General features: G+C 40.0%; 1 protein-coding gene across 1 annotated transcript in view; it reads right to left on the minus strand.

Annotated features, from left to right (window-relative positions):
* The window catches only part of LOC126195070 (thyrostimulin alpha-2 subunit), a 341,050-nt gene extending 336,541 nt beyond the window's left edge, over positions 1-4,509 (minus strand). The window contains exon 1 of the mRNA XM_049933520.1: positions 4,431-4,509. The gene's annotated coding sequence lies outside the window, so the exon portion shown is untranslated. The remainder of the gene's footprint in view (positions 1-4,430) is intronic.
* Between the last annotated feature and the right edge of the window lie 4,335 nt (positions 4,510-8,844).

Here is an 8,844-nt window from a genome sequence, read left to right on the forward strand (position 1 = left end):
TAACTAACCTAAGGACATCACACACACCCATGCCCGAGGCAGGATTCGAACCTGCGACCGTAGCAGTCCTGCGGTTCCGGACTGCAGCGCCAGAACCGCACGGCCACCGCGGCCGGCTCACCTAATTGACTTGTAGCTTTGGGCTCCTCTTGAATCAAAAACTCAAAAATGTAATTTTCATACACAAATTATGTTGAACTTTAATTATGGGGGTTAATATTAAAAACAAAGGTACGAAACTAAAACAGAACATCAGTTAACTTTACCGGAAGTGAGGGTTTGTAGGAGCAGTCAAATGGAAGCGAGACACATGGAAAAAGTATTGATTGGCGACTCCATGGAATGCTGTGTGCACCACGACCATATATGTTATTTTAAAAGGAAGGTCAGCGTTGGTCATAATATTGATGTTTTATTGATAGCAGAATCGATTTTCGATCACATAGTGATCATCTTCGGTGCTGTACATATTTTGACCAGTGTCTGAGTTTAATGTGTACAGCACCGAAGATGATCACTATGTGATCAAAAATCGATTCTGCTATCAATAAAACATCAATATTACGACCAACGCTGACCTTCCTTTTAATTTAACATGGAAAAAGTAAGTAAACTTTTTGTTACTTCAAAAGTAATCGCCATAACGCTTAACACATTCATCCCACTGTGAGACAAGACGGTCAGTGCATGCATGGAAAAATGCTTTCGGCTGTCAGCTGAAGCACGGTGGTCGAAGAGATCCACGCCTGGGTTCAATTACGGTTCCGTAGGCAACGGAAACATTTTTCCATGTAGGCGTTGACCATCTTGTCTCACAGTGGGATAGATGTATCTATAGTTACGGCGATTATTTTTCACACAGTACTTCATAGCTTAGTGGTATTGTGTGTTGGTGGCGTTGCCAGTTTACATACTGCGCATGTAACTCACAATAAAGGCGTTGGACACCTACAGTGATCAGTCTACTTGAAAAACGTTTGTTGTTATCGTAATTTATGTAACTTGCTGTTCGACTTCCAATTTGACAATTTGTGGAAAAATGTTTACTTACTTGTTTCCCATCTATTTCGTTTTCATTTGACTGCCTCTTATACAAGATGATTCAATTGCCCCTACCGTTGTCGTTTTATGCAACCCGCAATGTCATATCTGGCCTTCATATTCTCTCGATTGCTACACGCAAACGAAAAGTCCCATAGAAAAGAATGAGCAGGGCCCTATTGTAGGAAATTTAACGTAGTTAAATTTTGCACTGAGACACGTTTTCGTTGGAGGCACGATTTTAGAGTTATTAAAGAAAAACATACACAAGTGACATTCAAACGCACCTTCACCCCATACTCATCCTTCACCATTCAGGATTTCTAGTATGTTGTTCGTGGAACTCCCTACTACTATTGTACAAAAACTTCGGGCCATACGAACTGTTCCCGATATTCGAACTTATTGCTCTCGGTATTTTAAACATAGCTGCGATACAGCAACGGTTCCACGTCAAAAGATTAAAAAACAGCCGACCAGTTGCTCTCGCTTTACTGAGCTATTACGCCATCAGCACGGTCGGCTATTTCATCTTTATTTATTCAAACGTGCCCGTGGAGGTAATAAATGAAAATTGCCTTTTGTAAACGTTACGCTAAAACTAATTACGTTGACAATTGGGTCCAAACTTAATCCTAATATGCACGATAGTTTCGTAATCAGATGGCCTGACAAATATTACGATGTAACAGTTTGTTTTATACTGTCAAAACCCACAAAACTGTTACGTTAAAATTCAATAAACGTCAATTTTACAATTTGTAAGTCCTCGAGTAAGCCAGTGGCGTAATAAGGCCAGTCAGTGCAGAGTAAAAAAGGTCTAATGCGGAGAATAAATCGGCATTCGTAAATTTTTGTACCCTTGCAGGGTGTAGTGTCATGAACAAGATACTAGCAATCCGGTGGGGGCTGAATGTGTGACTGGAGGTGCGTCTTAAGTCACTTTTGTTCGTTTTTCTTGAATAACTCGAAAACTACGGCCTCTAGCGAAAATGTGACCCAGTGCAATATTTAACTGTATTAAATTGCCTACAAAAATGTCTTGGTCATTTCTTCTGTAGGATTAATGGCTCGCGCGTAGCCAGTGAGAGAATATGAAAATCTCGTGCGCAGTTTATGAGGCAGGGTTATAATATTGCGAATTGCATAAAACGACAGCGGTAGGTACAGCTGAATCACCCTGCTTAAGCGAAGTCTTACAGAAGGCATTAAAGTTGTTTTTAAGTTCATTTCCTGTTTCTCCATTCTTACAAATTTTAATCAAAAGCAGTTTTTGTTTTGTCATTTTTGTTGACATCAAACGGAATTGTTCTTTTTTTCTGTTACAAATTTTTAGTTTTGAATGCGACACAACATTATGGACATATGAATATAAATTTCTTTTGTAAATTTTTATTAACGGTATTTCCTACTTCGTTCGATACGGTTGATTTAATTACATGAGGATTTTATTTCAGATCATTACCTCAAAAAACTGATATTCATAATCATATTGATAATATAAAAAGATATAGTTGTCAGATACTAATGAAATGTGGTTGCCAGCTACAAATCTGTTAAAGTAATAAATGTTCAAAATATATTGTGGCGAAAATTATCAAACGTTTAAGATACAATACGTATTGTGCACTTCTTGGGAATTTTTTTAGGGCACCATTCGTCCTCAAATTCAACAAATCAGTTACATAAAAATGGCAATTTTACAATCTCATCCACTCTTGCATATATTTCTGCGTACCATCCTTATACCATGATTAATAAACAAACTTACAGAGGAACTATACTGTCAGTATTGTTTCATTTAGCCAACAATCAGAACTTCAACAATTTCCTGAAATACGTTAGGTTAACTCAACCTACATAATACTACGACTTCGTGTTCGTTTAGTATCTTTTCTTGAAAAGCTCATCATTTCAGGCATGCGTAACTTGCTCTTAAATCCTGAGAATTTTCAGGCAGTAGTTTCTTTTGTCCATGTTTATTTATGCTTTGAAAAAGATGACCACTATGAATGTATTTGTCTTTGCTGTTTGCAGTCATAGTCATGCAAGGATCAAAGAAGGGGGGGGGGGAGGGAGGGAGATAGTTTAACGACGGAGTCACGACAGCACTCTCCCTCCCCCAAACACTTCCCTCCCAGAGAACATAGTAGTAAAAGCATTCATATTTTTACATATATGATTTTCCAAATTTTCGGTTGTTGGAGAATAAAATAGCATGAAGGGTGAAAATGGATAGAAATACTGGAAATTATAAGCTATGTTTAAGACAGGATACTTTTTAGCTGCTGGCTAAATCTCTTACTCTGGCCACCTGCAGAGAACATTCCCGTCTCACCAGGGAAAGGCTCCCCATCACAAACCGATCTGCCTGCTATCAACAACAAATCCGACACAATTCGTGAGTCCACAGTCATGACCTCCAAACCACAAGCAGCTGAATAAGGCGAGGCAGAAAGGGGAAGACCTTCCACAGAAAAAGGAAAAAAATAAAATAGACTTTCCTGAAAATAAGCGCAAACGCCTTAAAGAAAAAGCCTTCCCCGTTTAGACTGCTAATGCTTTGTGTCTGACGCTGCCATTAATAATAATAATAATAATAATAATAATAATGACAATGTAGCCCTACAGCTATAAGGCTGTGCAGCAATACATAGCTGAAGTTATGTGAAATTCCTTTATTGTTGTGAACTGAATAATAAAACAGTTTCTGGTCTGTTTCGGGAACTATCCACAACAGAGAACGGATTTTCATGAGATGTTTAAGCAAATGTGATGTACATGTCTCAATTGTACTGTCGTAGATCGTGGTACAAAGTGTGTCTGTCGTGAGTGGACTAAGCGTGGAAGATATTGATCATACATTCATTCCTCAAGCTGTTGTGTCACACACAAATGCTAGTATTTGAATAAATGTTATTACTGGTAACTTAACTTATTATTAATATGGTCTGACGAAATAATGGCAATAGTGTTAATCTTTTAAAAATTATTTTAGCTTCGCGACCAAAGTACAACTGTAACCTGTTGTTTTTACCCATCAGAAAATTACGTTTTAGCCCTCAAGGGATAATTACTACCAGGTTGAGAACTACTGTGCAAAAGTGATGCATTAAGCTCCGATGTATCCATAAACAAATTATTATTATTACAAAATATTTTATTGTAAAGTACACAAATTACTGTTATTATATCGAAACATAATATTTTATTATCGGAATCCTAGGCATCTAAAGTAGCATCTAGAAGTGGGAGTGACAGCGAGTTATATTTGAGGGGGTTGGGGCAGGGGCGCTTCCAGAACAGAACCCTGGATCGGCGCCTGCTTGCCCTGGAGGCGGCGATGCTCGTGTGGGGCGTGCGCCCGCCGCTCAACAAGTGCCACTCACCGGTGCGGCTCAGCGGGCTCGGCGGCTGGGGTTGCGTCGGAGGCGGCGTCGGCGGCGGCGTCGGGAGGTCTGGCGTTGTCGGCAGAGAGGGCGCCACTGCCCGGGCGCCGCCGCGCCGCCGTCTTATAGCCGCGCACGACGCCCGCCGCCACCGGCGCGGTGGTGGGGGAAGGCGGCGGAGGGGGGCGTGGCGCTGCGCCGTGACGTCAGAGGGCCGCCCGCCGCCCACGCGCTGCCCACGCGACGGCCCGAGGGGTGCAACCGGCAGCGGCCGAGCGCGCCCGTCTCAGATTGGCACCATTCAGTGATGGACACAAAGACAGCAGCAATCGTGACTCGACACGCACTATACCATCTGAATATCTCAAAAGATATGCTACGAAGTCAGTAACGACCCAACTTCCCGCGTTCTCATACACCAACTGATAAACGATTAAACGTGGATAAAATCCTCAGCGTTTTCTGTAATAACTACTGTCATTCGCAATTATGACACTAGCAATACCAAAGCATTTTTCATAACGTTTATTACCATGGGAGGGGTGGAGGGTGCTTTATGTCCATGCAACAAACACTTTAAAAAAATTATTTCGTTGATTGTTGATGCCTTATATTAATCACACTTTCTAAAGAGATACTGATGTGTTAGCACGGTCCACAATAGTAAAATATCTTTTAACACATTCTTAGCAACTTTAACACATTTTTAGTAACGTATATTACAAAGGGGGTACGTTATGACCACCAGAAAAAAATTAAAAAATTTAATTTCGTTAACTGTTGTTGACCTTTAAACACGACATACTTTTTAAAGAGGCACTGATATGTCAGCAAGGTCCTGAAACTGAAAATATTGAGTATGATGTTCATTGGGGAAAGTGACTTAAATTTTTGGATTAAATTCAACTGAACAAATTAAAACATTTATAGGATCAGGGTATTTCTGCATATATATCTAAACTCTGAAAACCACTGTGGAGTGCGTGGCAGAGAGCACTTCCCATTGTACTATTTATTAGGGATTTTTTTTCTGTTTCATTCACGTGTGGCGCGGGAAGAATGATTGTTTAAATGCTTCCATGAGTGGTGTAATTAATCTAATTTGGTCCTCGGATTCCAATGGAAGCGATACTCAGCGAGCGGTAGAATATTCCTAGAGTCATAATTTACAGCCTGTTTTTGAAACTCTGTAAGTAGCTTTTCCGGTAGAGTTTACGTGTTCAGGAGTCCGCCTGTTCAATTTCTTCAGCATCTCTGTGGCGCTCTACCACATATCAAACAAACCAATGACCATCCATGCTGAACTTCCTTGTATTCGTTTAGTATCCCCTGATGTACAGGTCGCACACACTTCAGCACTATTCCACTTTGGCTCGCACGAGTGATACCTAAGCAATCTCCTTTCTAGACTTATTGCATTTCCGCAGTATTCTACCAATAAACTGAAGTCTGGAACCTGAGCCTATGTCATCCTTCCATTTGAAACCCTACAAATTATTACACCCAGTTATCTGTGTGAGTTGGCCTATTCCGTGACATATTGATATTATAGTTACAGGATACAATGTTTTTTCGTTTTGTGAAATGAACAATTTTACATCTATGGACATTTAAAGCAAATTGACAATCTTTGCATAGCTTTGAAATGTTATGAAGATCTGACTGAATATTTATGGAGCTTCTTTCAGGTAGCACTTCATTGTAGATAACTGCATCATCTGCGAGAAAACTTAGGTTACTGTTAATATTGTCCACTAGGTCGTTAACATACAACATGAACAGCAAGGGTTCGAACACACTTTGATGAGATACACCCGAAATTACTTTTATGTCTGTTGAAGACTCTCCATCCAAGATAATTCCTGCATCCTCCACACCGAAATATTCTCAATATAGTCACAAGGCACTTTGTGGAGATATTCATCATATAACATGAAATAATTAACCACACTTTCATTCCATCATCAACATCAGTATCACATGTGACCCCCACAGACACCAGTAAACTCTATAAATCGTTGTGGCTTAGAAGCAAAGAGGCTACAAATATCATCTTAAAGGAAGCTGCCTTAAACACATGCTGTACCCGTTCATGACTGGCTAGAGGCTGACATAAAAGTATACATCTTCCTATTGCATACCACACATGCCCCATAGGTGACAAATCAAGGGACTGGGTGATCAGTCAACGATCCGTACATTACTCAGGGCGTTTGTCGCGTGAACTGCAATTTGGGGTCTTGCATTATCCTGCTAGAATGTGCCAGTTGGTCACCTTGTGGGGCGGCAGGTGGGAAAATATGTTGCTGTTATATAATTTGTTTGAATGGAGAAACACTTCATTTCCCGGCCGATGCACCATATGTGGGGCGGCGGGTGGAATTTATTGTTGTTATTCAATAAAAATGTTTGGTTTGTAGAATGTAAAACCAGTTCCTATTATTTAGAATGTTATTTATGCTGTCTTTCGCCGTTCTCAACACTGGCTCTCTAACTACAATATTGGCAACCAGAAAGTGATTAGCAAAACGTGAAGCCTGTAATTAGAATTCCTAGTGCCCACTTCATCTGAGAATACACTTATAGTTACAGCTTATAGCTCTGAGGAGTTAGGAGAGTGTCTGGGATTTATAATCAAAAACGGTCGTGAAAAAACGTTCTGTATTCTGAAAGTCAAAGATGAAAACAAAAGAATCCACACAATCTAACTAACAGAGCAGTTCAGAGTCTAATGCGCTGATGCCACTATAACTATCCAAATTAAATATTTAAATGAATGCTCGCCATAATTTGATGATTAGGTTCATCAAACGCCACGCTAAATAATGGTAGAACGTCTGTCCCGCGGCGGCACGTGAAAATACGACATACGCAAACCGAAGATAGATAATTAAAATCATCCCAGAATTAACACTTCACTCGAAAATGATTTCATGGTTACGCGTATCCCGAGTAACTTACTACGGCATCCGAAGCTGTTTATAGCAATGATACCGACGCGACGCAATTCCCGACACAGATGGCGTGCTATTCAGCATCTGGAGAGAACTGGGGCCTTGCTTCCTCGCGCAGCGTTCTTATATATAAAGCCGCGGTGAGGACGGCTAAGGGAACGCCTGATCAAATCGGCTCTCCCAACTAGCCGCTGGGCTAGTAATGCACCACATTAAGTTACCGAATAAATCATAGCTTCTTTTGCTGATGGCCGATGAAGCTCTTAATTTAAATGTGCATTCAGCACACAGGTAAGTAATCATAATAAAATTTTGACGTGGCTAAGTTAAATATTTTGGGCGAGAGAATTAATTTAATTACACTGCACGCAGTAGACGAGCTCTGAACTTGCCCTTTTGAGATACGCTATCGCTATAGTTTTATAGTTATTTAAATGAAACTTCTCACATCTTTATAATTTGTTTGAATGGAGAAACACTTCATTTCCCGGCCGATGCACCATATTTATTAGCCTACTTAATCTATCTTGCTTCCTTAAATTTTAAGACAAAAACCAGAAAATATTGAATTTCAACTAAAATCTTAAATTGTGAGATCCAGAAGACTGTTTCTATTAAATAATTATGAAAAAGGAATCTAATTATAAATTTTTAAGTCTCTAGCTCTTTTCTGTTGCGCCAATGATTTTTACAGAAAAACGTCCAAATTTCGAAAATGGCTAACGTTATTGAACTGATATTCAACAGACATTAATTTAGTATTACTCCTGACATGCTAGAAACATTTCAGGTTATTTATTTGATTTTTAAAGTATTGCGCAACATTTATGACGTCAGAGCTAGTTACAACGGACTGGCTGGCACACAATTGAAAGACTGATGTGAATTTACTGTGGCGTGAGTAGGCTGCTTCCCTACAACCTGATCATGACGTGTAGGACAGCAGGGTTTACCATCCTTGCCACATACTGGCTTGCATTCACTCATATCTGCCATACTGTTGACACAGAGCAACAGTGAGCATATTAAGTTAAATTACAAACGTTAATAGCCAGTGCTCAGATTCACTGCTTGGTGGCTAGACCAGTTTCGACATTTATGTCACTGATAATAGCTTCTTGTCAGTGGGTGCGTCCGTAAATCTTCTCAGATCTTCTACTAGAAGATTCTTGTAAAAGCATTCCTGTTATCATATCCACTATATCCTAATAATATAATTCCAGAAGTTGGTGAAGTACAGGTCTTTAGTTTTGCTGTTTCATGTGATCTTCACCAGATCGACTATAGATACGGAGATATCGATCTAACGGAAGACACACTCACCTCTGAATATTACAGAATTTCGCCAAATGTCCCATTCGACTCTCTCCCTACACTGTCTCTCATAGTCTCTGTTGCCTATAGTATGGTGTCAGCAGTAAACGACGCATGGCGACACGAAATCTCAACCCACCTGCCAA

The sequence above is a fragment of the Schistocerca nitens genome, chromosome 7 (genome assembly GCF_023898315.1).
Source record: "Schistocerca nitens isolate TAMUIC-IGC-003100 chromosome 7, iqSchNite1.1, whole genome shotgun sequence".
NCBI classification, from domain to species: Eukaryota; Metazoa; Arthropoda; class Insecta; order Orthoptera; family Acrididae; genus Schistocerca; species Schistocerca nitens.